At 45.7% G+C, this 27,722-nt stretch overlaps 1 protein-coding gene across 1 annotated transcript in view; it reads right to left on the reverse strand.

Annotated features, from left to right (window-relative positions):
• RAB3B (RAB3B, member RAS oncogene family) overlaps positions 1-5,214 on the reverse strand; it is an 84,443-nt gene extending 79,229 nt beyond the window's left edge. The window contains exon 1 of the mRNA XM_050803566.1: positions 5,020-5,214. The gene's annotated coding sequence lies outside the window, so the exon portion shown is untranslated. The remainder of the gene's footprint in view (positions 1-5,019) is intronic.
• Between the last annotated feature and the right edge of the window lie 22,508 nt (positions 5,215-27,722).

Here is a 27,722-nt window from a genome sequence, read left to right on the forward strand (position 1 = left end):
AAGCCTGGCTACTGGGCCCAGCTTTCCCAGTAACTCAATGTGTAAACTTGGCCAACCTACTTAAATTCTATGCCTCAGTGTCCTCATCTGACAATAATACCTACTTTCACAAGGTGCTGTGAATTTTAAATAAGAGAATTATATGTGCTGAGAAAAATACTTGTAGCCTTGTATAGAATCAGTGAGAAATTTGTCTGCCTTTATTAGCTATGACTGCCACAGATATGAGACTAGGGAGTGATGGCAAGAGTAAAAAATTGTTTCAGTTCCTGATTTACCTCCATTTATCTTATAGGTAAAAAAAAAAAAAAAAAAAAATGAGGCTCTGCAAAGACAAGTGATTTGTCCAAGCTCACACAGCAAGTCAGTTGGAGGGTCATGAATGGAACTTCTGTTACCTAATGGCTTCCAGGTTTCATGGGATTAAGGAAAATGAAAACCATAACAATTTTAGAGTGAATAAAGAAGCATTCTGGCTGGGCATGGTGGCTCACGCTTGTAATCCCAACACTTTGGGAGGACAAAGTGGGAAAATCACTTGAGGCCAGGAGTTCAAAACCAGCCTGGGAAACAGTGAGATTCCATTTCTACAATTTTTTTTTTTTTTTTTTTGGAGACAATCTTGCTCTGTTGCCCAGGCTGGAGTGCAGTGGCGTGATCTAGGCTCACTGCAAGCTCCACCTCCTGGGTTCACACCATTCTCCTGCCTCAGCCTCCTCAGTAGCTGGGACTACAGGCGTCTGCCACCACGCCCAGCTAATTTTTTATATTTTTAGTAGAGACGGGGTTTCACCGTGTTAGCCAGGATGGTCTCAATCTCCTGACCTTGTGATCCGCCCGCCTCGGCCTCCCAAAGTGCTGGGATTACAGGCATGAGCCACCACACCCAGCCAAAAAAATTTTAAATTAGCTGGATGTGGTAGTGTGCACCTGTAGTCCTCAGTACTTGGGAGGCTGAGGCAGGAAAATCACTTGAGTTCAGGGGTTCGAGGTTACAGTGAGCTATGATTGCACCACTGTATCCCAGCCTGGGTGACAGAGTGAGACCCTATCTCTAAAAATAAAAATTAAAAAAAGAAGCATCCCCAACATCCTGAGTGTCTTGCTACCATACTGTACTTGCCATACCACACCGTCAGCATCTGCTTATGCACACGCAGCATGGCTTTCCCAGTAGGTGGTGTGAGAATGGGGAGAGGCAGAGAGCTGAGTTCAGTTGGAAGGCTCATTCAGATGGAAGACCCCAAGGGGATCTTCTTAGGAGGGGGCAGCCCGGGGCTACTCAGACATTTGGAAGACAGGCAAAAAGCATCCCAGCAGGCAGCCGCCTGAGGCAGATCTAAGCAGACAGGTCACTGCACAGTGGTGCGTGCAGAATTGCATTTGTAAGATAAGCATCAATCAAATCTTTCCTCTATTTTGTGACAGTCACATAAAATGATAGAGCTATCTCCGTGACAAGCAATACAGATGAAGGCCCAGGGACCATCTGGGAAGTCATCCCTGTCCCAGGCTGGGGGAAAGAAATGGCTCCTCAAAGGGTGGCTGTGAAAAACAAATAACCCTTTCAATCTGATAGGGGGCAGAAATAAGCACCTAAGGAAGAAGCCAACTTCAGCCAGGAAAGAGTAGGGGAAGAGAAGGAGAGAGCCCTAAAATCCAGTGAGAAGAGATCAGCTCAATAAATGGAGTGAAGGAGTGAATGAAGGAGCTTACCTTTTGTTGGAAAGAGCATGAGCCTGAGTCCAAGCGACCTGGCATTTGAAAGATAAGCCCTGGCTCTTTCAGTGGTCCTGTAAACGTAGGCAAATCACACTCCTGGCCTCAGTTTCCTCATCTATAAAAGGAGTTCATAAAATGGCTTCCTGGCAAAACTGTTGCAAGAATTAAAACCTGTATATGGGAGGGTGTTTTATTAACCCCTTAATTTTTTTGTTTGTTTGTCTCTGTGCTTCATAGTTTCTTCTAGCAAGTCATCCTGAGTAGTGGAAATAGTTTGGAGTTCCAAATCAAACAAACTAGATTCAGCTTCCAGGTCTATCATTTATTACGTATGAGACCTTGGCAAGAAATTTTACAAGATTAAGACAGTTTCTTCATTCATAAAACAAGGTTGTTGGGAAAATTATAGGTAATGTGGGTAATACACCTAGAATAGTACGGTAATTTCTTGGTATAGGCAAGGGATTGGCTCCAGGACCTCCACCTATACTGAAATTCACACCTACTCAAGAACCACAGTTGGCCCAGTGGAACCCCCCTAGACTAAAAGTTGGTCCTCTGAATATACAGACTTCGCCTCCCTTCACTACTGTATTTTCTTCTCTTTTTCTTCTAAGAGATGGGTGTCACTCTGTTTCCCAGGATGGAGTACAGTGGCCTGATCATAACTCACTCTAGCTTCAAGTTCCTGGGCTCAAGCGATCCTCCTATCTCAGCCTCCCACGTAGCTGGGATTACAGGTTCGAGCCACTGTGCTTGACCCACCATGGTATTTTTTTTTTTTTTAATCAGTGTTTGGTTGAAGAAGAAAATTGGGTATAAGTGGACTTGCACAGTTCAAACCCATGCTGTTCAAAGGTCAACTGTATATGCAATAACAGGGGCTCAATAAATGTAATTCCCTGTCTTCCTACTTGAAGCATTTCAGTGAGAATAATGAGGGAGTTGGGCAAATGTGGACCTCATCCTCCTCCTTTAAGCCACACTCTCCTTTTCTAATTCAATCTGTCTTTAGATCATTCCTCACTGCTAACCCATCACCACCTTTTCATTGTTTTCCCAGGTATCTTAGAGCTACAGAAACAATATCATAACAGCTACCATTTATTGAGCACCTAATAAATGTCAAGCATTCTACAAGATGCTTTCAATGCATTCCATCTTGCACACAACAGATGCTTGATATTCATTTCCTTCCTCCTCCAGATTGGAAAGAGATAGCCATGGGTGTGTCCACTGACAGAACAGAGGCACACCTGCAGAATAACATCAGTGTCCTCTCTCTTTGTACAGTGTTTTACAGTTTACAAAGTTCTTTTCACCTACATTATACTATTTGATTCTCACAACAATTCTTGGAAATGGATGAAGAACTTGAGGCAGGAGCACCACCACAGCTCAATTATTCATTCAATCAACATTCACTAAGCACCTACTATGTACCAGGCCCTGTGCTATACTTTGGGGAGATGGAGAGAAACTCTAGGAGCTGCAAGCTCAGAGGGGAAACCTATTTAACTTTTTACTGATGCCTCCCTTCATATCATAATCTTTAAGAAACTGAAGATTTATTTCTTGGACTGGAGATGCTTTTAGATTTTTGCCTTTTCCCATATGGTTTCCTCTGATAGGAACACACTTTCCTCCACTGCTAGCTAAATCCTTCATGACCAGAAAGCCTTCTCCAACCCACCCACCTCCCCAAGAATGCCTCTTCTCTGGCTCCCACAGCACCAGGGCTTTCCACTTCTATATATAGGGACTTTCACAGCTTCCATTGTCTTCCTCTGTTTATAGGCACAGAACAGGTGGGCACCCACCTGTGCACACACACACACACACACACCCTCTCCTTTTACTGTCTCCCACCCCTTTCCATCTGGATTCCAGGAAGCTGGGGGAAGAGGGCCCATCTTGTTGTGTTTGGGTTTTTTTTGTTTTGTGTGTGTGTGTGTGTGTGTGGTTTTTTGTTTTTTGTTTTTTTTTTTGTTTTTTTGAGAGCCCATCTTTCTCCCACCCCCTCCATATCTCTCTTAGCTTCCAAAGGCTGCTGCTCTACCCTCTCCAAAGTTCCTTCCACGTTGGGACTACAGAACAGAGTTGAATGACTTTTTCTGTCCATGATTCTCTTATTTTCTGTGACCCCTGGTGCCCATATAACAAGGTCCAGTGCCTGGGTCCCCTCCTTGGACTCCTGAGTGGCCAAGACACCGCTAGTGCCTGGGCCCCACTTCAATCCCCATTATCTTTCCACTATTACACCACAACCCACACCTGGCCTCCTCTCCAGCCTGACCCAGCGCTCCACCACCCTATCTATACCCTCCGGGTTCTCTCACGATTCCTCCACTCGCAGCCGCCAGACCCTACTCTATTCCAGAGCCTCCTCCCCACTCCTGACCAGAATATAGGCCCCTGTGTCCATTTCCAAGGCCACTTCCCTCTGTCTCCACCACCTCCCTGCCCCCTTCCTCTGCAGCTGGGTAGACCCAGCCTGGCCTCTCACCCTTCCATTCTCCCAGGCTTCCCGCCCCCAAGCCTCACCCCTCGCCTTCCATCTACAGTTATCCCCACGCTGGTCCCCAGCTGGGCTTCACCTCCGACCCCAGCTATCCCTACCCACATCCCCCATAAATGACCCTTTTTCGACCAGACACTGCCCTGCTGCCCTTCCCCATCCCAGCTATCCATACCCACATCCCCCACCCCCGACCCTCTCCCGACCAGGGCACCAGGGATGCTCCCCAGCTGCCCAGCGCCCCTTCCCCTCGGCCCCTGAGTCCCCTCCAGCTCCAAACGACCCCCGCCCAGCCAGTCCCCTCCCCTCAGCTCCTCACCTCCACGCCTTCCCCCGCGCCCCCGCTCTAGCACCCCTCAATCCTCTCCCTCAGCGCCCCGTTCGCTGCCTCTCGGCTGCCCGGTACCCCCTTTCCGCACAGCCCCTCTCCGCCCTCCTCGCAGTTGCCTCGCCCCCCACGCTCCCGTTTCCCCCCCGCAATCCCTCGCTGCCCTCCAGTTGCCCCCATCTCTCCTCCCAGCCCCAGCGCCGTCTTTCTTGCTCCTCTCCCGCCCTTGGAGCTCCCCTGGCTGCCCCCACGGTCCGGGAGACCCCCTCGGCGCTCCCTCCCTAGGCGAGCCCCACCTCTGCCGCCGCGGAGCCCCCTCCCTCGCTCCTCCCCCGGCTCCCCTCCGCTGCCCCGTGCTCCTTCTCGGCGCCCGCTCTCGGTGCCCAGCGCCGCGCGCCGGGGATCGGTCCCTGATCTTCCGCGGGCGGGCTGCCCGGGCCGCGCCCCTTACCGCGGACTCCGAGTGCGGGACGACGGGTTCGCTAGGACCTGGCGGCAGGAGGGAGCGGAGGGGGCCGGGGCAGGGCTCTGCGGGGCACTGCGGGCGGGTCGGGTCCGGTCCTGTCTTCACGGAGGCGCCTGAGGGATGAGGCTCCAGCTCCAGCGCCGCTCTTCTCCGGCCGCGTCCAGGCCCCGCCCAGGGGCGGAGTCTGTGTTGGCCCCGCCCCGCCCCTCAACGTCTAGCAGGTGTAAGGAATCCGAGGTTACTTAGGACCTCCAGGTCCCCCATATCTGGGTGACTATCGTGATTTATCTTAATTGTCATGCCTCGTTCCAGTGACTGAACTTACTAGGGTAATTAGAGAGCTTTGATGATACTGTAGCTAATGATGGGTAACAGTTTTGCCATTTCCAAACTGCTTTCTGGTCCGTTCTATCGCTCCGTCTTCATAAAAGCCCAGGGAGGGAGGCTGACTACAAGCGGAAACGAAGCCAGAAACCTGGACGCTGTCCTCTACCTTATCTGTGCTTCCTTCACACCCCACATCCCACCGCCTTAACATATCCCTGCCCTGCCTCTGTGTCTCCATTGCGCTTGTTCTGACTCCGGCATCATCACTTGTTGCTCGGACTAATGCAACAGCTTCTTAATTCCTGCCTTCACCCTCCAATTCATCCTATAAAACCAAGAGGTGGTGTCAGCATGGCCATTTCCACCCTTGTACAAAAATTATTTCTCCTATGCTCTCCAGTCATACCACCCTCTACCCCTCCTCATCACTGACACCCAATTGCTCCTTATGCATTAAAGATTACAGACCCTGGCTCATGGTCATCCTCACTAGCCCCTGTTCTGTGCCATCCTCCTGGTGACTTCAGTAGCTATGAGATTTCCTGGTCCCACTCATTCTGAGTCAGATACCAAAATCATTTTGACACAAGCCTGAGCAACCCTTTAAAAAATGTCACCATGTTACTATCAACCTTGTTTAAGAAAACTCTTGGCCAGGCACAGTGGCTCACGCCTGTAATCCCAGCACTTTGCGAGGCCGAGGTGGGCAGATCACTTGAGGTCAGGAGTTCGAGACCAACCTGGCCAACATGGTGAAACCCCGACTCTACTAAAAATACAAAAATTAGCCAGGCATGGTGGCCCATGCCTGTAGTCCCAGCTACTTGGGAGGCTGAGGCAGGAGAACTACTTGAACCCAGGAGGCAGAAGTTGCAGTGAGCCAAGATCACTGTACTCCAGCAGTGCACTCCAGCCTGGGAAACAGAGCCAGTCTCTGTCAAAAAACAAACAAACGAAAATCTCTCAATGGTTTCCCATTACCAGGAGGCTGTCAACAGGTGTAGGAAAATGTTCTTGCCTGGCCCGGCCCTAGAAAGTCCCACTTCCACCAGAGGAGGCAGATACAGGAGGCAATTAACGCCCTACCCTCAAATCCTGATGTGGACTTCCAGTCTTCCTGAGGTCACAGGAGCCAGCTGACAGCTTGGTCTAGAATCATCTTTCCTCACACTTCTCCCCCATCTCAGATCTTAGACGTCTAAGTCAAATACCAAAACCATTTTCCCCCCAAGTTCCATTATGACCCTGTCTACAGTGTACATCTCCAGCCTAGGAACCACCCAAGCTGACAGCTCCTCTACTTGTCTGGCCTCTGTCTCAGACGCTTACTCTTCTGAGCTTCTTGCCAAGGCCTTTCACTCACACTGCCCACCACACTGCCAGCCCTTTTCTCTATGCCTTCTAGAATCCTGTTCTTTTGTCAACAAACTCTCATATACTCTCTACTTCTTCAGAGTACTCAGATGACTTCTTTGCCTGAGCATCTTCCAGGTACTGCCTCCTTTGCTGCCCTCTGCTAGAAGGCTTCTCACTTTTCCACTCCCCATATACTATAAAACCAGGATGTGGGGTCGGCTTGGCCATTTCCACCCTTGTACAAAAATTATTTCTCCTGTACTCTCCAGCCATACCCACCTCAACCCCTCCTCATCACTGACACCCAATTGCTCCTTATGCATTAAAGATTGCAGCCCCTGGCTCATGGTCATCCTCACTAGCTCCTGTCCTGCCATCCTCCTGGTGACTTCAGTAGCTATGGGAGTTCCTTGTCCCTCAGTCCTTGGCCTCCACATCACCTTGGCCACCAGCTCCCATGGTCACTCTTGAGCTCTTAATCACCCACTGCTGGTACCTCTGTAATAGCAAAATCAAACATGCTACACTGAACTGCTCCCTCACTCCCTTTCTCCCACAAGGCCCTACTTTCCTCATTTTGAAATAGATAAGTTGATAATGATTATTCTGTCTTCCCAGGAATAATGAGATAGCATATAGAGCCATCCTTTTAAAGTTGTGAGACAATATGAGAACAGATGGTATTGCTTTTATGTAGTCTCAGTTCTTCTGGTTGCTTTCTCCTTCTCCCTCCCCTGAAAGGTGGTGTAGTAAATTAGAAAGGGCACACACAGGCTTGGGGCCAGGCAGACCTGGTCTTCAGTCCTTGCTTACTGTGTGATCTTATGCCAATTACCTCATTTCTCTCACACGCACACCCATTCCTCATTTGTAGAAAGAGCAATAATAAGATCTGCTTCTCAGAGTTGTTGGGAAGACCAAATGAGAACACGAGCTACTGCAGAGGACTTGATAGAGTGCTAGGCACACAGTAAGCATTCGATAAATAGGAAACACTGTGCTTCGTATAACAGAAAAAAAAAGTGCTATTTTTAAACCACAACACTCTTCCAGGAATAACAGATCCCAATGCACAGAAGGTCCTTTTGTCCTGCTTGGGGCCTCAATTGATGAGTGTGAATATGTAACTTTGGGAGAAGAATTTGCTCTCTATATTTAAAAAGGCGATAGGAGTAGTAGGTGGGGCATGATGGCCCATGCCTGCAATCCCAGCACTTTGAGATCACCTGAGGCCAGTTCAAGACCAGCCTGGCCAACATGGTAAAACTCTCTCTCCACTAAAAATACAAAAATTAGTCGGGCGTGGCGGTGGGTGCCTGTACTCCCAGCTACTCGGGAGTCTGATGCAAGAGAATTACTTGAACCTGGGAGGCAGAGGTTTCAGTGAGCCTAGATTGTGCTATTGCACTCCAGCCCGGGCGACAGTGCAAGACTCCATCACAAAAAAAATTAGGGGTAGCGGGAGGCGGAGGTTGCAGTGAGCCGAGATTGCACCATTACACTCCAGCCCATTTGAGATGAAACTCCATCTCAAAAAAAATAAAAAATAAAAAAGGTTGGGTGTGGGAGGGTTGGGGGGAGGAGAATTTGGAATTCACTTGACAAAATGAGAGGGCAAGTTAATAGAGAGAGATTGGAGGAGAACAGGAAAAAGATGAGTAAGAAAATCAATGTAAGGATAGGTGCTACATAGGTAAAAAGTCAGAAGAAACTCTCCCATGGTATGTTGGCAAGAGTGTTTCAGCAGTGGAATGCCTAAAATGGGATGAGTTGTTTGTTACACATAGGACGTGACCATCCTATGTGACTCTCAAGGCTTCAGGAAGGGCTATTACACCCAGGAATGCTTTTTAAGAGAGGGGAATTGTGAGAGTGCATGAGTAGGGAGTTGAGCAATGTGCTTTGTTAGGTCTCAGTTGACAAAGGAGACTGGAAGCAGAGGTAACTGTGAGAGACCACAAGCCCTTGTGGAACTTATAAAAACTTGTGTAGGACTTCGCACCTACATGAGTCGGGAAATGTGAATATTGAGGTTCAAGCCCATTGCATTTGGATCTTAAAGAGGCAGAAAAGCGGCCAGAATGGCTCACACCTGTAATCCCAGCATTTTGGGAGGCCAAGGTGGGCAGATCACCTGAGGTGAGGAGTTTGAGACCAGCCTGGCCAACATTGCAAAACCCCGTCTCTACTAAAAATACAAAAAAATTATCCGGCGTGGTGGTAGGTGCCTGTTGGAAGGCTGAGGCAGGAGAATCACTTGAACCCACGAGGCAGAGGTTGCAGTAAACCAAAATGGCACCACTGCACTCTAGCCTGGGTAACAGAGTCAGACTTGGTCTCAAAAAAAAAAAAAAATGAGGCAGAGAGGCCACATCTGACATTCGGGTTGTATCATTTATGCCCCCATAAGCTACCTTCTTATTGACCAAGGTAACCACCTGAGGGAAGAACAACACAAATCAAATTATACTGGACTGTCTTCACTTCCAGATCCAAATGCCCAAGTAAGAATGGCAAGGAAAACAAAATTCTTTTTTTGAGATGGAGTTGTGCTCTTGTTGCCCAGGCTGGAATGCAATGGTACGATCTCGGCTCACTGCAACCTCTGCCTCCTGGGTTCAAATGATTCTGTTGCCTCAGCCTCCCGAGTAGCTGGGATTACAGGCACAAGCCACCATGCCCGGCTAATTTTGTACTTTTAGTAGAGACAGGGTTTCTCCATGTTGGTCAGGCTGGTCCCAAACTCCTGACCTCAGGGGATCTGCCCGCCTTGGCCTCCCAAAGTGCTAGGATTACAGGTGTGAGCCACTGCACCCGGCCCCTGAATGAAGACAAAATTCTACCTTTTGTCTTGGCTCAGATTAGTTAACAATTATATTCATTGAATCCTTAAATTACACTAAGATTATTTGCATCTTTTATCTCATTTAACCCTCAATATAATTATGCAAGTTATAGATTATCATCCCTTTTTCGTAGACAAGGCAAGACAATTGAGAAAGTACAACCGGTAAGTGGCAGAGCCAGATAGCAGGTCTGTCTGACTCTAAGGCCAGGGCATTTTCTACTAGATCTAGAATTATATTTTGATTGCCCAGCAAACACCATTGTGATTAAGAGTCCTGCAAGGGCAAGGCGGCACCTGCCTGTAGTCCCAGCTACTCAGGAGGCTGAGGCGGGTGGATGATTTCAGCTATTCTGGGCTATAGTGCATTATGCAGATCAGGTGTTCTCACTAAGTTCAGCATCAATATGGTGAATTCCCGGTAGTGTGGGACCAGGTTGCCCAAGGAGGGGTGAACCAGCCAAGGTCAGAAACAGCAGGTCAGAACTTCTGTGCTGGTCATGGAGATCTGCAGTAGTGGGATCATGCCTGTGAATAACCACTGTACTCCAGCCAGGGCAACACAGACAGACCCTGTCTCTATATTTAAAAAATAAACAGGTCGGGCACGGTGGCTCACGCCTGTAATCCCAGCACTTTGGGAGGCCGAGGTGGGCGGATCACAAGGTCAGGAGATCGAGACCATCCTGGTTAACACAATGAAACCCCATCTCTACTAAAAATACAAAAAATTAGCTGGGCGTGGTGGCGGGCGCCTGTAGTCTCAGCTGCTTGGGAGGTTGAGGCAGGAGAATGGCGTGAACCCGGGAGGTGGAGCTTGCAGTGAGCCGAGATTGCACCACTGCACTCCAGTCTGGGTGACAGCAAGACTCCGTCTCAAATTAATTAATTAATTAAGTAATAGGCCAGGCACGGTAGCTCACGCCTGTAATCCCAGCACTTTGGGAGGCTGAGGCGGGCGGATCACCTGAGGTCAGGAGTTCAAGACCAGCCTGGCCAACACAGTGAAACCCCATCTCTACTAAAAATACAAAAAAAAATTAGGTAGGCGTGGTGGTGCATGCCTGTAGTCCCAGCTACTTGGGAGGCTGAAGCAGGAGAATCATTTGAACCCAGGAGGCAGAGATTGTACTGAGCCAAGATCACACCACTGCATACCAGCCTGGGTGACGGAGAGAAACCCTGTCTCAAAAAAATAAATAAATAAAAATAAAAATGAATAGAGTCCTACAACAAAATTTCCTTTTGTAGTTGCCAGAGTAATCAGCCTTCTCCAACTCCTAGTTTTACAAGAAGTATAAAATTAATGCTCTTTTGTTATTAGGGATGGGGGGGGGTCTTCCTATATTGCCCAGTCTGGTCTTGAACTCCTGGCCTCAAGCAATCCTCCCACCTCAGCCTTCCAAGAAGCTAAGATCACAGGTGTAAGCTTTTTATTGAATGAGAATCGGTGGCCTAGAAAATGTAGTGGCACAAGTGGATGTCATTTGGAATGTTCAATTTTTCACAAGGTGAATCTTTACCCTAGTGTGAGTCCCTCGTGGCCAGCTTAGGAACTCAGATGTGTTGACAGGTCAGACATTTTCATCCAACCCATTCAATAGATTGCTCCATGCAATAGGGTAGCTGAAGCAGGTACCTGTGAAACAGCTCAGAAATATAGGATTCAATGAGAGGAGTGATGGAAGATCAGGCAAGAAAGAGAGGCAGAGGCCAGATGGTCCAAGGCCTTGTACATCATATTCGGGATTTGGGACTCTATCTTGCAAACAAAAATGGTTTTAAGCAATGGAGTAACATGGTTACATATTCTTGTAAGAAAGATAGCTCTGCCTGTGGAGGGGGAAGGGGGGAATACAACAGATTGGGTGGGAAGGATAGGGAGCAGAGAGATAGGAGATAGAGAAAACAATAGATTGCTGTAAAAATCTAGATAAGAGATGAATAGGACCTGAGCTAATGTCATAGCAATGGGAAAGGTAGAAAGCACACGGATTTGATACATAATTAGGAGGTAAAGTTCCCTGGACTTGGTGACAGATTAAATGTGAGATATAAAGAAAAGGGTACCAGCCTAAACAACCAGGTAGATGGTAAAGCCATTTACTGAAACAGGGAGCAAATAAGTTGTTTCTGTTATCTATTGCTGCATATAAAAAAACACTCCCAAAAGTTCAGTGGCTTAAAACAGCAATAATTCATTATTTCTCATAATTCTGTGAGTGGCTGCCTCCTTTGCTGGTTTCACCTGCGATCATTCACAAGCTGCATTCAGTTGGAAGGTCTGCTGGCCTGGAAGATCTAAGATGTCCTTATTCATAGGTCTGGCAATCAGTGCCAGCTGAGGGCTGGGCACTGCAGTTTTTCTGCATGTGACCTCTCATCCACTAGTAGGCTAGACCAGCTTACATAGTGGTCTCAAGGCAGCATTCCAAGAGTATAAAAGCAGAAGACACAATCTCTAAAGACCAAGCCTTAGAAATCGCACAGCTGCATTGTATCGACCAAATCAAGTCACAAGCCCAGTCCAGATTTAAGGGGTAGAAGAAATAAATTCCACTTTTGATTGGGAAGAGCAAAGTCACATGACAAAAAGGCACAATATAAGGAACAAGGAGTCTATTGCCTTTAACCAAACTACTACAAGAGTAGAAACAAATGTGGGTAATGACAGAAAATGATGAGTATCTCAAATACCACCTCCTGCACAAATCATTCCTTCCTTCTCTGTGCTTCAGTTTCTTCATTTGTAAAATGAATGAATGTGCAAGTCCATTCCTCTCACCAGCTGCTGTTTACGAGGTGAAAGTGGTTAAAACGTACAACATGCCAGGGCACACACTGTCAGCAGGGGTGGAATCTGAGACACACACATAGGAAACATTCAACATGTCAATGGTCAGAACCCAGGTACCACCCACCACCCCCTCCCTCCCGACCCCAACCCTGCCAGTCCTTCACCAAGCCCAGTCCATTCTACTTTCCAGGAACTCTTCATTCCACAGCCACGGTCTCCTCACTGTCCTGCTCCTGCAATAGCCTCCAATCTGCTCTTAGTCTGCACTCCATACTGCAGCATAGGACTCTTCCTAAAGCCAGCTTGAAACCTCCCATTGCCCTGCTCAGAAGCTCATCTGTTTATTAAGCCTAATGACCCCTGGTGATCTGTCCTCGTCCACCCTCCAGCCTCACTGCTGGTCACACCTCCTTCACACCCTGAGCTCCCCCAACATTAAACTACTTGCAGTTCTCTGAATGTGGCCTGCTCCAATAACATCTTTGTGAATTTGCATCTGCTTTCTTCTCTCTACCTAGAATGCCATTCAGTCATTTATTCAATAAATTGCTGGTTCACTCACCCAACTAGCAAATATCTCCTGAACACCTGCTATGCAGAGATGAATAACATATGGTCCCTGACCCAAGGAACTCAGTGTCTGGTGCGGGACAGTAGACTATAAGATCCACTAATCTGTACTCCACAAGAGGAAAGGCCATAGTACTACCCAACAAGGCACCTCCTAAACCATTCTTAGAAGAGCTCAGGGATAAGTATATAAATATTAAATACTTATTGCTGAATAAATAAGCATATAAGTATTAACTAAGGATTTCTTCTCATATCTACCATCTCATTTAACGTTCACAATGAACCTGTGAAGTTGGGACTGATTCATGCCATCTTAGATGTGAGCAAGTAGTAACTGGCCCAGGTTTCTTAGCTACTGAAAGCAAGGAAAGCCAGGACTCAAATTAGCCACAATAAGAGATTTGGTGAGACATGGCTATTTTCTCACAGTGGGACAGATCAGCAGGGAGGAATCTGAGATGTTAGACCTGGCCCCATGCTAGGTCCTGGGATGTAGACTTAAGAATTAATTAAACTGAGCCATCTAGGAAAAGTAGGAGTTAAATGCATGGAGACGCCACCTAGGCAGATGGGCCAGCATGAACAAAGGCCCAAAGGGTGGGAAATGATGTGAAATCTTCAGAGAACTTGGAGTTTCTAGAAGCATAATGGGCAGAGTAGCAAGTGATGAGTGAGGCAGGAGAGCTAAGTTGGAGCCAGAGGTCAGGCAAGGCCTGGGTGGCCATGCTAAGGACAATGGACTCCATGATCAGTGCAGTGCAGAGCTGTTACAGGCCTTTATCCGAAGGGAAGACTTGGCAAAAGTTGTGTTTTAAAAAGATCTTATAGCCTGCACAATAGGGATTGGATTGGAGGTTCCAAGATACTGGGAGCAGGGAGATCAGAGAAAATGCTGGTGGAGTGACTTCAAAATAGCTAGGCTGGCCAGGTGCATTGGCTCATATCTGTGATTCCAGCACTTTGGGAGGCTGAGGTGGGCAGATTGCCTGAGCTCGGGAGTTCAAGACTAGCCTGGGCAATATGGTGAGACCCCGTCTCTACTAAAAACACAAAAAATTAGCCGGGCGTGGTAGCGCAAGCCTATAGTCCCAGCTACTTGGGAGGCTTAGACAAGAGAATCACTTGAATCTGGGAGGCAGAGGTTGCAGTGAGCCAGGATCGTACACTCTAGCCTGGGCAACAGAGCGAGACTCTGCCTCCAAAAAACAAAACAAAACAAAACAAAATAGCTAGGAGCAGTGCCTATAGTCGCAGCTATTTAGGAGGCTGAGGCCCGAGGACCACTTGAGCCCATGAGTTTAAGACCAGCCTGGGCAACATAGCGAGACCCCATCTCAACAACAACAACAACAACAACAAGAGAGAGATGATAAGACCTGAGCTGGGAAATGCACTGGGACATGAAAGAAACAAGATTTGGTGACTGACTGGATGTAGATGAGGCAAAAGAACATAAAGGCAACCAAGCTTTCTAACTTGGGTAGTGTCATTTGCTGTGAGAAAGAGAATAAAAGACAGTCTTGGGGATAGAGGGGCCAGAAGAAGGGGAATGGTGGTAAAAGCAGCAACTGCTCTGGAAATAATTATTCATACTTTATTTATTGCATTTAAATTTAATCAAGCCGATTAGTGTCTCAGTCAGGCCTCTCCCACAGAGCCCAGAAGCAGAATCTAGCACTATCAGTTCCCTGTCTCTGCTTCCCCGGCCCTCTAGGCCTCTTTTTTTCCAGTTATTAAACAGAGAGAATACCCATTCCATAATTTAACACAATGACTGGATAGCACCCTGTTATCAGAGTATTCATTTAAAACTTAATCAAGGTTTTAATGAGGAGCCAGAGGAACCTCAAATTAGCCCCCCACCAAACCAACATGGAGCCCCCTCTATAGCCCTAACCTGCTCACTTCCAAGAATGGGAGACTACCTTCTCTAAGGCAGACCACTTTGCTTTGGGATAACCCTTATTGTTAGTAAAGTCCTCTGCTAAAATCTGCCTGTCTGTAGCTTCCACCCTCTGGTCCTAGTTCTTCATCATTATATTATTCATTCATTCATTGCACAAAGATGTGTTGATCACTTAGTATGTGCCAAGCATTGTTCTAAGCACAGAGTACACAAACATGAATTAAACAGGCAGAACCCCTGCTCACACAGAAGTTAGGAATCCACAGAGAAGAGACAAAAAATAAGCACACAAATGATCTATGATAATTTCGGATGGTGATAGCCATATTAAGGAAATATTCCAAAGAGATTATTATTTTAGGATTATTAAACAGGGACAGCCTCTCTGAGGAAGTGACATTTGAGTTGAGACCTGGTGGATGAAAAAGAATCAATCCATTTTAGAGATGATTTAGGAAATTAAGAGGCAGAAAGAACAAGTGGTTTTCCCAGGGCAAGACAACAGACAAACAACTAACTAGAACCTTCCCCCCTCGGCTGGGCACAGTGGCTTGCACCTGTAATCCCAGCATTTTGGGAGGCTGAGGCGGGAGGATCACTTGAGCTCACAAGTTTGAGACCAGCCAGAACAACATGGTGAAACCTCACCTCTACCAAAAATACAAAAATTAGCAAGGCATGGTGGCATGCGTCTGTAGTCCCAGCTGCTTGGGAGGCTGAAGCAAGAAAATCACTTGAACCCAGGAGACAGAGGTTGCTGTGAGCCTAGATTGTGCCACTGCACTCCAGCCTGGGTGACAAAGCGAGACTCCGTCTAAAAAACAAAAAAATGTGTGCTCACCCTAGGCACAAAGTTCTTCCTTGGTCTCACATCATCCACCACTGACCAGACCCCTTTCTGAACCACCTCTGTTAAATGAGGGAACTGAATTAAAATAAATATAATCACTAGGGTGCGGTGGCTTCCACCTGTAATCCCAGCACTTTGGGAGGTCAAGGGGCAAATTGCTTGAGTCCAGGAGTTCAAGACCAGTCTGAGCAACATGGTGAAACCCAGTTTCTACTAAAAATACAAAAAATTAGGCATGTTTGGTGGCACATACCTGTAGTCCCAACTACTCGGGAGGCTGAGGTGGGAGGTTAACTTGAGCCCAGGAGGTCGAGCCTGCAGTGAGCCCTGATTGTGCCACTTCACTGCAGCCTGGGCAACAGAGTGAGACCCTATCTCAAGTAAATAAATACATTAAATAAATTAATTAATATAATATAATAAATTAAGTTTTGGAATCAGGCAGTTCTGGGTTCAAATCCAACTTTTACCATTCACTAATTATGTGATTGAATTTCTCTAGGCCATAGGTTGCTTATCTGTAAAATGAGGATGAAGATTATTTCACTGGCTCTTTGAGAGAGTTAAATTAAAGGTGACAATGTATGTAAAATAGGTGGTGATGTATGTAAATAGTATGTATGTAAAATGGGTGAATAGTACTAGACTATTCAATAACATCAGCTACTTTCAGCATGATAACTAAGTACATTATGCTTGCCAATGAGTCCACCTTCAAATAAGTGTCCAGGGAATAAAGAACAGTTACCAATGGCTTAGGATCTATAACACAAGTCAGAGTAGGCCAGGTGTGGTGGCTCATGCCTGTAATCCCTGAGCTTTGGGAGGCCGAGGCAGGGGGATTGCTTGAGCCCAGGAGTTTGAGACCATCCTGGGCAACATGGCAAAACCCCATGTCTACAAAATACAAAAGTTGGCTGGGTGTGGTGATGCGTACCCTTAGTCCCAGCTACTTAGAAGGCTGAGGTGGGAGGATCACCTGAGCCCAGGGAGGTTGAGGTGTGATTGCACCATTGCACTCCAGCCTGGGCGACGGAGTGAGACCCTCTGTTTCTCAAAAAATACTCTGTTTCTTAGAAAAACAGAAACAAGACAGATGCCTTTCTAATTTTGGAAGAATGTCTCCTATTTGTCTTTCCTGGAGGGCTTGCTAAGTAAGAGAGGTTAGGCGAGCCTGTGACCTTTGGCAAAGGTAAGTCTCACACTCCCTCTTGTGTCCAAAATTGGAACTGCGCGCTCTCTGGACTGACCAGTAGCCATGGTGCTGAAATCAACCTGGTTATAGGGGCTGAATGCCAGGGAACTAACGTTTGTTAAGCACCTGCTATATTCCGGGAACCTTCTGAGGTAACTTCCATATATTATCTCAAGTCTCATCAACCATTCAACAGAAGAGAAAACTGAAAGTCAGCAAGGTTAAATGACTTCTCCAGGTATTCGTGGATAATAAAGTACAAAAGAGACCTAAAGAGAAAAACTGGAAAAAAATCAGTGATATTGATTGTACTGCAGGATAAAATCCAACCTCCTTAGCAAAGATGACTAAATTCTTTTATCTTCAACTTTATTTTCAACCACCTAACCCCCTAACACCCTTCGTCCTTGTGCTCTGGCCACACAGAATGACTTAGAGTTCTCAGAAATTGCTTTAAATCTCAGCATTTTTGTCCAAGCCTTTGTCTCTTTCTTAGGTGACTTCCTCAATAACCCTCCCTGATCTAGAAAATTCCTTCCTACACATCCTGCCATCCCATCCATCTTACTTGGAGATAATTTAATCACCCTTTCCTTTGTACTACTTTTGGACCTCAGACATTATATATATACACATATATTCAATAAATACTTGTGGAATGGCTATATATATACACACACATATATACCGCATATATATAAGACATGCGCGCGCGCGCGCACACACACACATACACATTCCAGGTCCTATATATTAGGTTTTGTTTTTTCTTCCTTTTACAATATCTTTTTTTTTTTAGACAGAGTTTTGCTCTGTCACCCAGGCTGGAGTGCAGTTGCAAGATCTTGGCTTGACCAGGCGCGGTGGCTCACGCCTGTAATCTCAGCCCTTTGGGAGGCTGAGACGGGTGGATCACGAAGTCAGGAGATCGAGACCATCCTGGCTAACACGGTGAAACCCCGTATCTACTAAAAATACAAAAAAATTACCCAGGCATGGTGGCGGGTGCCTGTAGTCCCAGCTGCTCAGGAGGCTGAGGCAGGAGAATGGCGTGAACCTGGAAGGCAGAACTTGCAGTGAGCTGAGATCGCGCCACTGTACTCCAGCCTGGGTGACAGAGCGAGCGAGACTCTGTCTCAAAAAAAAAAAAAAAAAAAAAAAAAAAAAAACAAGATCTTGGCTCACTGCAACCCCTCCTGCATTGAATGCCTCCTGCATTCAAGTGATTCTCCTTCCTCAGCCTCCCGAGTAGCTGGGGTTATAGGTGCACACCGCCATGCCAAACTAATTTTTGTATTTTTAGTAGAGATGGGGTTTCACCATGTTGGCCAGGCTGGTCTCGAATTCCTGACCTCAGGTGATCCACCCACCTCAGCCTCCCAAAGTGCTGGGATTACAGGTGTGAGCCACTGAGTCTAGCCTCTTTCACAATATCTTCATGCCATTCAATATACTAGGTTTTGAAGGCACATCAGTGAACAAGAAGACAGATAAAAGCCCCATCCTGATAGTGGATCTTACACGGGAAGTCTCTAGGCAACAAATGCTGATGGTTTAGACCATGCTAGTAATGATGTGGGTGAAGAGTAGTGAATTCATTTGCTAGGACTGCCATAGACAGGGTACCACAGACAGGGTAGCTTAAACAACAAAAAATTATTTCCTAAGTCTGGAGGCTAGAAGTCTGAGAACATGATTGGTTTCTTCTGAGGCCTCTCTCTGGCTTGTAGATGGCCTACTTCTCCCTGTGTCTTCCAATGGTCTTCCCTCTGTGTTCAACTATGTCCCAATCTCTTCTTCTAATAAGGATGCTGGTCCTATTGCATTAGGGCCCACCTATATGACTTCATTTTAACATAATTACTTCTTTAAAGACCTCATCTCCAAATACAGTCACATTCTGAAGTACTTGGGTTAGGACTTTAAAATATGAATGGGGTGGCTGGGTGTGGTGGCTATGGCTGTAATCCTAGCATTTTGGGAGGCTGAGGTGGGTGGATCACCTGAGCTCAGGAGTTCAAGATCAGCCTGGCCAACATGGTGAAACCCCATCTCTATTAAAAATATCTCGGCGTGGTCTTATGCACCTGTACTCCCAGCTACTCAGGAGGCTGAGGCACAAGAAAGATTCTCTCTCAAAAATAATAATAATAATAAAATACGAATGGGGCATGGACACTGCATTTATAACAAGGAGTGAATTTTTTTTTTTTTTTGAGATGGGATCTTGCTCTGTCACCGAGGCTGGAGCGCAGTGGTGCAATCTCAGCTCACTGCAAGCTCCGCCTCCTGGGTTCAAGCGATTCTCATGTCTCAGCCTTCGGAGTAGTTGGGGTTACAGGCACGTGCCACCACACCCAGCTAATTTTGTATTTTTGGTAGAGACGGAGTTTAACCATGTTGGTCAGGCTGGTCTCAAACTCCAGACCTCAGGTGATCCACCTGCCTCGGCCTCCCAAAGTGGTGGAATTACAGGTGTTAGCCACTGTGCACAGGCTTTTTTGTTTGTTTAAGACAGAGTCTCACTCTGTCATCCAGGCTGGAGTGCAGTGGCGCGATCTCAGCTCACTGCAACCTCTGCCTCCCGGGTTCAAGAGATTCTCCTGCCTCAGCCTCCTGAGTAGCTGGGGTTACAGGCATGTGCCACCATGCCTGGCTAATTTTGTCTTTTCAGTAGAGAAAATTAGTTAGTCAGGCTGGTCTCGAACTCCTGACCTCAGGTGATCCACCCGCCTCAGTCTCCCAAAGTGCTGGGATTACAGGTTTGAGCCACCATGCCGCCCAAAAAGAATTTTTAAATGTCCACATAGTTCATTTATTTATTTGCCCTACATGAACTATACCTTTCCCCCCATATTTATGCCTGAAAAAAATCTTAATTAATATAAAGCAACTCAATGTGCAATTACACACTCGCCAAAATTGTGCACCCCAAAGTGTCATCACTTACTACATCCAGTTACAAATCTAGAACTTCTAAGGGATAAACATATTTCCTCTAATTCTCTCTCTTTTTTTTTTTTTTTTTTTTTTTTTTTTTTTTGAGAGAGAATCTCACCCTGTCTCCCAGTCTGCAGTGCAATGGTGCAATCTTGGCTCACTGCAACCTCCGCCTCCCGGATTCAAGCGATTCTCCTGCCTCAGCCTCCTGAGCAGCTGGATTTACAGGCACATGCCACCACGCCCAGCTAATTTTTCTATTTTTAGTAGAGAGGGGGTTTCACCATGTTGGCCAGTATGGTCTCGAGCTCCTGACCTCAAGTGATCTGCCTGCCTCAGCCTCCTAAAGTGCTGGGATTACAGGCATGAGCCACTTCACCTGGCAAAATGGACTATTATCCTTGCTTAAACTATAGTTTAACTATAAACTAGTTTACTATAACTATAACTATAGTTTATAGTTAAACTATTAACTAGGCTGGGCACAGTGGCTCATGCCTGTAATCCCAGCGATTAGTATAGTATAGCATACTATAATTAGTTTGCTATAACTAGTTTAACTATAAACTAGTTTACTATAACTTTAGTTTATAGTTAAACTATAAACTAGGCCAGGCACAGTGACTCAGGCCTGTAATTCCAGCAATTCACCTGCCTCAGCCTCCCCAGTAGCTGGGATTACAGGCGTGAGCCACCCTGCCCGGCCTTTATGTTTATTTCTTGATTATATGCTAAACAAGGGATGGATTATTCATGAGTTTATCAGGCAGGAGGTGAGCAATTCCCAGAACTGACAATTCCTCTGTTTTTTAGGCAATATAGGGTTATTTCTGAACATTGCCATGTCATTAGTAAACTGTCATGGCCCTGGTGGATGTGTCTTTTAGCATGCTAATATATTATAATTAACGTATAAAGAGCAATGAGGACCACCAGAGGTCACTTTCACTGCCATCTTGGTTTTGGTGTGTTTTGGCTGGCTCCTTTACCACATCCTGTTTTGTCAGCAGAGTCTTTATGACCCATATCTTGTGATACCAATCCTGCCAACTTCCTATCTCATCTAGTGACTAAGTATGCCTAACCTCCTGGGAATACAGGCCAGCAGCTCTCATCCTAATTTTACCCAGCCCCTATTCAAGATGGAGTTGCTCTGGTTCAAACACCTCTGACACTTCCATGAGGGCATCTGCTGAGGTGTCTATTTTTCTACCAGTATCCAGTCAATGGTCATTCCTCTCACTCTGTCCCTTTATCCTGTCAGCAAGGTCTTCCAGGTCCATCAGCCCCTCTATGCCACTTGCGCTCTCTTCATTGGGCAGGAAAATTTGATTGCTGTCCTGTGGCTCTCTGGGCCATGAGAAGTCATAGAGCATCAGGCCAAGGAGGGTGGATCACCTAAGGTCAGGAGTTAGAGACCAGCCTGGTCAACATGGCAAAACCCTGTCTCTACTAAACACACAAAAATTAGCCGGGTGTGGTGGCAGGAGCCTGTAATCCCAGCTACTCGGGAGACTGAGGCAGGGAGAATTGCTTAAACCTGGGAGGTGGAGGTTGCAGTGAGCCAGGATCATGCCACTAAACTCCAGCCTGGGTAACAGAGCAAGTTTCTGTCTCAAAAAAAAAAAAAAGAAGAAGAAGAAGAAAAAGTCCGGACGAGGTGGCTCATGCCTGTAATCCCAGCACTTTGGGAGGCCGAGGCAGGTGGATCACCTGAGGTCAGGAGTTCAAGACCAGCGTGGCCAACATGGTGAAACCCTGTCTCTACTAAAAATACAAAAATTAGCTGAGCGTGGTGGCGCATGCCTGTAATCCCAGCTACTTGGGAGGCTGAACAGGAGAATCGCTTGAACCCGGGAGGTGGAGGTTGCAGTGAGCCGAGATTGTGCCATTGAACTCCAGCCTGGGCAACAGAGCAAGACTCTGTCTCAAAAACAAATAAATAAATAAATAGAAATAAACATAAGCATCCTCCATCAAGCAGCCCATGCCACTGCTCTGTCTATGAAGTAGCTGTTCTTTTGTTTCTTTACTTCCCTAATAAACTTTATTTCACTTTATGGACTCACCCCAAACTCTTTCTTGTGTAAGACTCATGAACCCTCTCTTGGGTTCTGGATTGGGACCCATTTCCAGTAACAGAAGGATGTGCCAGGACCAGGTGGGATGCATTTGAGAAATAAAAAGAAAATCCTATGCTCCAAACTGACTGAACAGACCCCCTCTTGGCCAAGGCGACCCCAGAGAAACCTTGGAAGCTGAGTTCCCAGTGGTGATGAGATGGAGGTCGGACACACCTCATTATGCCCCCTCCCTGCTAACCGCCATTAGGCTTTCTTCCCTAAGAGCTAAAAGAAACCAGCCCTTTCAAGACTCCAAACTAGTGACTAGCTTATCTTCCCAGATACAGAACAAAGACAAGATAAATTGTTCCTTCATCCCTCTCTGCTGCCTCCATTCCCACTTTCTTCAATGTTCACCTTGTCTTATATGTAAAATGTAGATTTACTGGGCACTAAGTAAAGTCTCACAAGTATATAATTATTTATCCCACTACTAACCCCCTCTTTCTTTTTTCTTTCCTTTTTTTTTTTTTTTTTTTTTTTTTCTTTTTTGTGACAGGGCCTCACTCTGTCACCCAGGCTGAAGTACAGTGGTATAATCTCAGCTCACTACATCCTTGACCTCCTGGGCCCAAGCAGTCCTCCCACCTCAGCCCCCTGAGTATCTGGGAAAACAGGTGCATGTCACTAGACCCAGCTAATTTTTGTATCTTTTTTATAGAGACAGGGTTTCACCATGGTGCCCAGGCTGCTCTTGAATTCCTGAGCTCAAGCAATCTGTCTACCTCAGCCTCCCAAAGTGCTGGGATTACGGGCGTAAGCCACTGCACCCAGCCCTCCTCCTCCTTTTTAAGGAAAATGTATAAACACTAAACCTCCTGAAAACCTCTTTGGAAAAAAACAGCCACAGATGCATCTGTGACTCAAATTTTTCCCAGGCATGCCCTCAAACTGGCTCAATAAACCTTAATGATTTGAGACTTATGCTTCAGTCACTCATTTTGGTTGTCACATTACACTTCAGCTGATGCCAGCATAGGCAATGTCTTCCATCTGATGTCATGACATCGTACAATTCTCTGAGATTTAGACACCACCCAGGGGAGGAGAAAAAATCCTACAGTCAACTGAGTTGAAACCTCAAATAACTGAAAAACTTTGGACCTGACTATCCAGGGTTTCTCCATCTTCATGCAGAGTGAGGGTTTGAAAAAGAATTGTTATTGCAATATACAATTATTATGTTCATTTTATTGTAATTGTATAGGTTAGCTTGAAAATGTATACCTGTTACTCAACATAAGGCATTGATGCTATTCTTGAGTTGGTTGACTTGAATACAAATTGCATAGCATAATATAGTGGTTAAAAGCACGAATTCAGAAGCCAAACTGCCTGCATTCAAATCCCAGCTCTGATGCCTGCTAGTTTAAATAAATTACTTAACTGCTGTGTGCCTTAGTTTCCCTGTCTATAAAGCAGAGATGATGATGATGATGATGCTAATAGAACCAAATTCATTCACATTTTTGTTAGGATTAATGTAAGTGGAGTGTTTACAACAATTCCTGGCACACAATGCCATATAAATGTTTGCATTATCAAGTGAGGAAAGTTTGAAATCAGTAGTCTTGAAACTTCTTTGCTTGCATGATCCCTAAAAGACTTCTGGAAATTAATGTGTCCCTTCACATACTTTTAAATTGATACCTCAAAGTTTCATCATTTAAGTAGTTGCAAAGAGTATACTTTCTGGCATATTGTAAATATTAACATTTAAAATAAAACGGCTGGGCGAGGTGACTCACACCTGTAATCCCAGCACTTTGGAGGGCTGAAGTGAGCTGATCCCTTGAGCTCAGGAATTTGAGACCAGCCTGGGAAACATGGCAAGACCCTGTCGTTAACAAAAAATACAAAAAATAGCTGAGTGTGGTGGTGCATGCCTGTAGTCCCAGCTATTTGGGAGGCTGAGGTAGGAGGATCACCTGAGCCCAGGAAGTGGAAGTTGTAGTGAGCCAAGATCATGACACTGCACTACAGCCTGGTGACAGATCGAGACCCTGTCTCAAAAAATAAAATAAAAAAAACATTATATCATTTTTCTTTTTTTTAGACAGTGTCTCACTCTGTCACCTGGGCTGGAGTGCAGTGGTGTGATCATAGCTCACTGCAGCCTTGATCTGCTGGGTTTAGTTGATCCTCCCACCTCAGCCTCCTGAGTAGCTGGATTTTACAGGTGTGTGCCACCATGCCCTGCTAATTTTTGTATTTGTGTAGAGATGGAGTTTCGTCATGTTGCCCAAGCTGGTCTTGACCTCCTGGGCTCAAGGGATCTGCCTGCCTTGGCCTCCCAAAGTGCTGGGATTACAGGCTTGAGCCACTGAGCCCAGTCTGTTATAACATATCGCTTTTCAATATGTATACAGTACACTCTAAATATCACAGAAATTTGATACCCAGATTATCTACTTAAAACTAATACATGCACAAGTCCTTGTTAATAGTTGGAAATTTTACATTATTTTGTTTCCCTTTGAACTTATATTTCTTTCACTCTACCTGAGCCAGAAATTAAAAAATAATAAGTACTGCATTTATTCACTCCAAGAAAAGTGAAAGCTAAGGCCCAGAATGTGGCAAGGCAAAAGTTAAAAAAGAAAAGAAGGCGGCCAGACTCGGTGGCTCACGCCTATAATCCTAGCACTTTGGAAGGCTGAGGTGGGCAGATCACGAGGTCAGAAGATCGAGACGTCCTGGCCAACATGGTGAAACCCTGTTTCTACTAAAAATACAAAAAATTAGCTGGGCATGGTGGTGTGTGCCTGTAATCCCAGCTACTCAGGAGGCTGAGGCGGGAGAATCCCTTGAACCAGGGAGTCAGAGGTTGCAGTGAGCTGAGATCGTGCCATTGCACTCCAGCCGGGCGACAGAGCAAGACTCTGTCTCAAAAAGAAAAAAGAAAAGAAGAACAAGTTTTCCTCTGCTTAGCAGCTCACTTCAAGGACAGTTTTAAGATAATGCTGTCTGAAAAGCCAAGGCCAAAGGAATGGGCTCCAGACACCACCCTCTCCCTCCAGAGCAAGGTTGATGGACAAAAAAGAGACAAAGACAAATTCCTTTACTGTTACTCCTTTCCCTGGCTTCTTAAGCATGACTGTGTTTTACAAATGTCTATATTTAGCCAGTTCTTTTTTTTTCTTTCAGTGCAGCTACAAAACCACCAGCTATGCAAGGCCACAAGTTATGTACTATATGATTAACCGCCTTTGTTTTGCTTTTGTAAGCCCGCTTATAAAAACCCTACTCTGTCTTTGTTCAAGGCTCAGCTTTCTGGATGTGAATCCACTGAACCGAAGCATACCTTAAAATAAATATCCTCCTGTTTTCCCATATCAGTCTCTCCATTCCTCAGTTTACCACAACATACCCACAGAATCTTAACCTAATTGTGGAGTCCTAATTAGGGAAAAGGGGTCAGGCTGGTGGAGCAGGGAAAAGCAAAAAGAGAAGGCAGATAAGTTCTAAGTCTGCCTTTCTTCACGGTCGAGGACACATAGTCCTCCTGTGCAGATAACTCACATAATCCACCATCTTCCTGTGCCCAATTTGTTACCGCCCAATGGGTTGGCCTTGCCCGCTGCCTAGACAGAGCTGATTTATCAAGAAAGGGGAACTGCAATAGAGAAAGAGTAATTCACGTACAGCCATGTGTACAGGAGACCGGAGTTTTATTATTACTCAGTCTCCCCAAGCATTCTGGGATCAGAGTTTTTAAGGATAATTTGGTGGGTGGGGGAGGCCAGTGAGTTGGGAGTGCTGATTGGCCCGGTTGGGGATGAAATCATAGGTGGTCAAAGCTGTCTTCTTTTACTGAGTCAGTTCCTGGGTGGGGACCACAAGACCAGATAAGCCATTTTATCGATCTGGGTGGTGCCAGCTGATCCCTCAAGTGCAGGGGCTGCAAAATATCTCAAGCACTGATCTAAGGTTTTATAATAATGATGTTATCCCCAGGAGCAATTTGGGGAGGGTCAGAATCTTGTAGTATCCAGCTGCATTACCCTAGCTAACCCATAATTTCTAATCCTTTGGCTAAATTGTTAGTACTACAAAGGCAGTCTAGTCCCTAGGGAAGAGGGGGTTTGTTTTGGAAAAGGGTTGTTATCATCTTTGTTTCAAAGTTAAACTCTAAGTTCCTCCAAAGTTAGTTCCAGCATACACCCAGAAATGACACCAAGGACAGCTTCGAAGTTAGAGGCAAGAGGGAGTTGGCTAGGTCAGCTTTCTTTCACTATCTCAGTTACACTTCTGCAATGGCAGTTTCAAAAACGTTAAAAACTTGGCCAGGCACGTGGCTCATGCCTATAATCCCAGTACTTTGGGAAGCCAAAGCAGCTGGATGACCTGAGGTCAGGAGTGAGCCGAGACCATGCCATTGCACTCTAGCCTGGGCAACAAGACAGAAACTCTAAAAAAAAAAAAAAAAAAAAAAAAAAAAAAAAAAGTTAAAAACTTAATTCTCAAACAGATTCTGAACACATGCCAACGTTTTAATTCATTAACAAAACAGCAAGAAGACAAACCAATTCAAAGGATGCAAAAACTTATATACACACATAGTGGCAAAAAGGAATACTAAAGTAAGATTGCTAAATCAGATATAAAACTGGTTAATGACTTGCAGGCAATAAAGTCATAACATTTGAGATTATCTTCCCCTTAGGAAAGAAATCATTCACATCTAATTAGTTCTATAAATTAAAATTCGACTCTATAAAGTTGTAAAATGTCTGGATTCTAATTAACAGTTAAAAAAACAAAAGAAACAAAACGCTTGCAGTCAGGTAACTTTAGACAAGCTTGTTACAAAAATGCTCTACGATTACACTAACAGTTTTGAACTGCTATGCAAGGTGGTTCACATCTATAATCCAAGCAGTTTGGGAGGGTGAAGCCAGTGGGTTGCTTGAGCTCAGTTCAATACCATCCTGGGAAATAAGAAATACTAAAGAAATACATGACAGGCGGGACGTGGTGGCTCACACATGTAATCCCAACACTTTGGGAGACCAACATGAGTGGATCACAAGGTCAGGAGTTCACGACCAGGCTTGCTAACACGGTGAAGACCCATCTCCACACACACACACAAAAAAATACAATTAGCCAGGGTGGTGGCACACACCTGTAGTCCCAGCTACTTGGAGGGCTGAGGTGGGAAGATTGCTTAAGCCCGTGAGGTCAATCACAGGCTACAGTGAGCTGTGATCAAGCCACTGCATTCAATCCTAAGCAAGAGTGTGAGACCCTGTCTCAAAATAACAAAGTTCTGAACCCTCTTTCTTAAGAGTAGTTGGTAATAACTAATTACCTCTAGAGACACTAGTACTGAGAAATAAAAGTTCGCATAGAAAGTACATGAGAGGCTGGAAATGGTAGCTCCCACCTACAATCCCAGCACTTTGGGAGGCAAGAGGATTGCTTAAGGCCAAGTATTGAATACCAGCCTAGGCAATGTAGAGACAATGCCTCTACCAAAAAAAAAGTAGCCAGGTATGGTGGCAGATGCCTGTAGTCCTAGCTACTCAGGAGACTGAGGTGATAAGTGTGTCTGGAATTGGTGGGTTCACTGGTCTAACATGACTTCAAGAATAAAGCCGCGGACCCTCAGGGTGAGTATTACAGTTCTTAAGGACGGTGTGTCCAGAGTTTGTTCCTTCAGATGTCCAGAAGTATTTGGAGCTTCTTCTTTCTGGTAGGTTTAGTGGTCTCGCTGACAGGAGTGAAGCCACAGACCTCTTAAAGGTGGCGCCTTCTGGAGTTGACAGTTCTT

The sequence above is a fragment of the Macaca thibetana genome, chromosome 1 (assembly GCF_024542745.1).
Source record: "Macaca thibetana thibetana isolate TM-01 chromosome 1, ASM2454274v1, whole genome shotgun sequence".
Lineage (NCBI taxonomy): Eukaryota > Metazoa > Chordata > Mammalia > Primates > Cercopithecidae > Macaca > Macaca thibetana.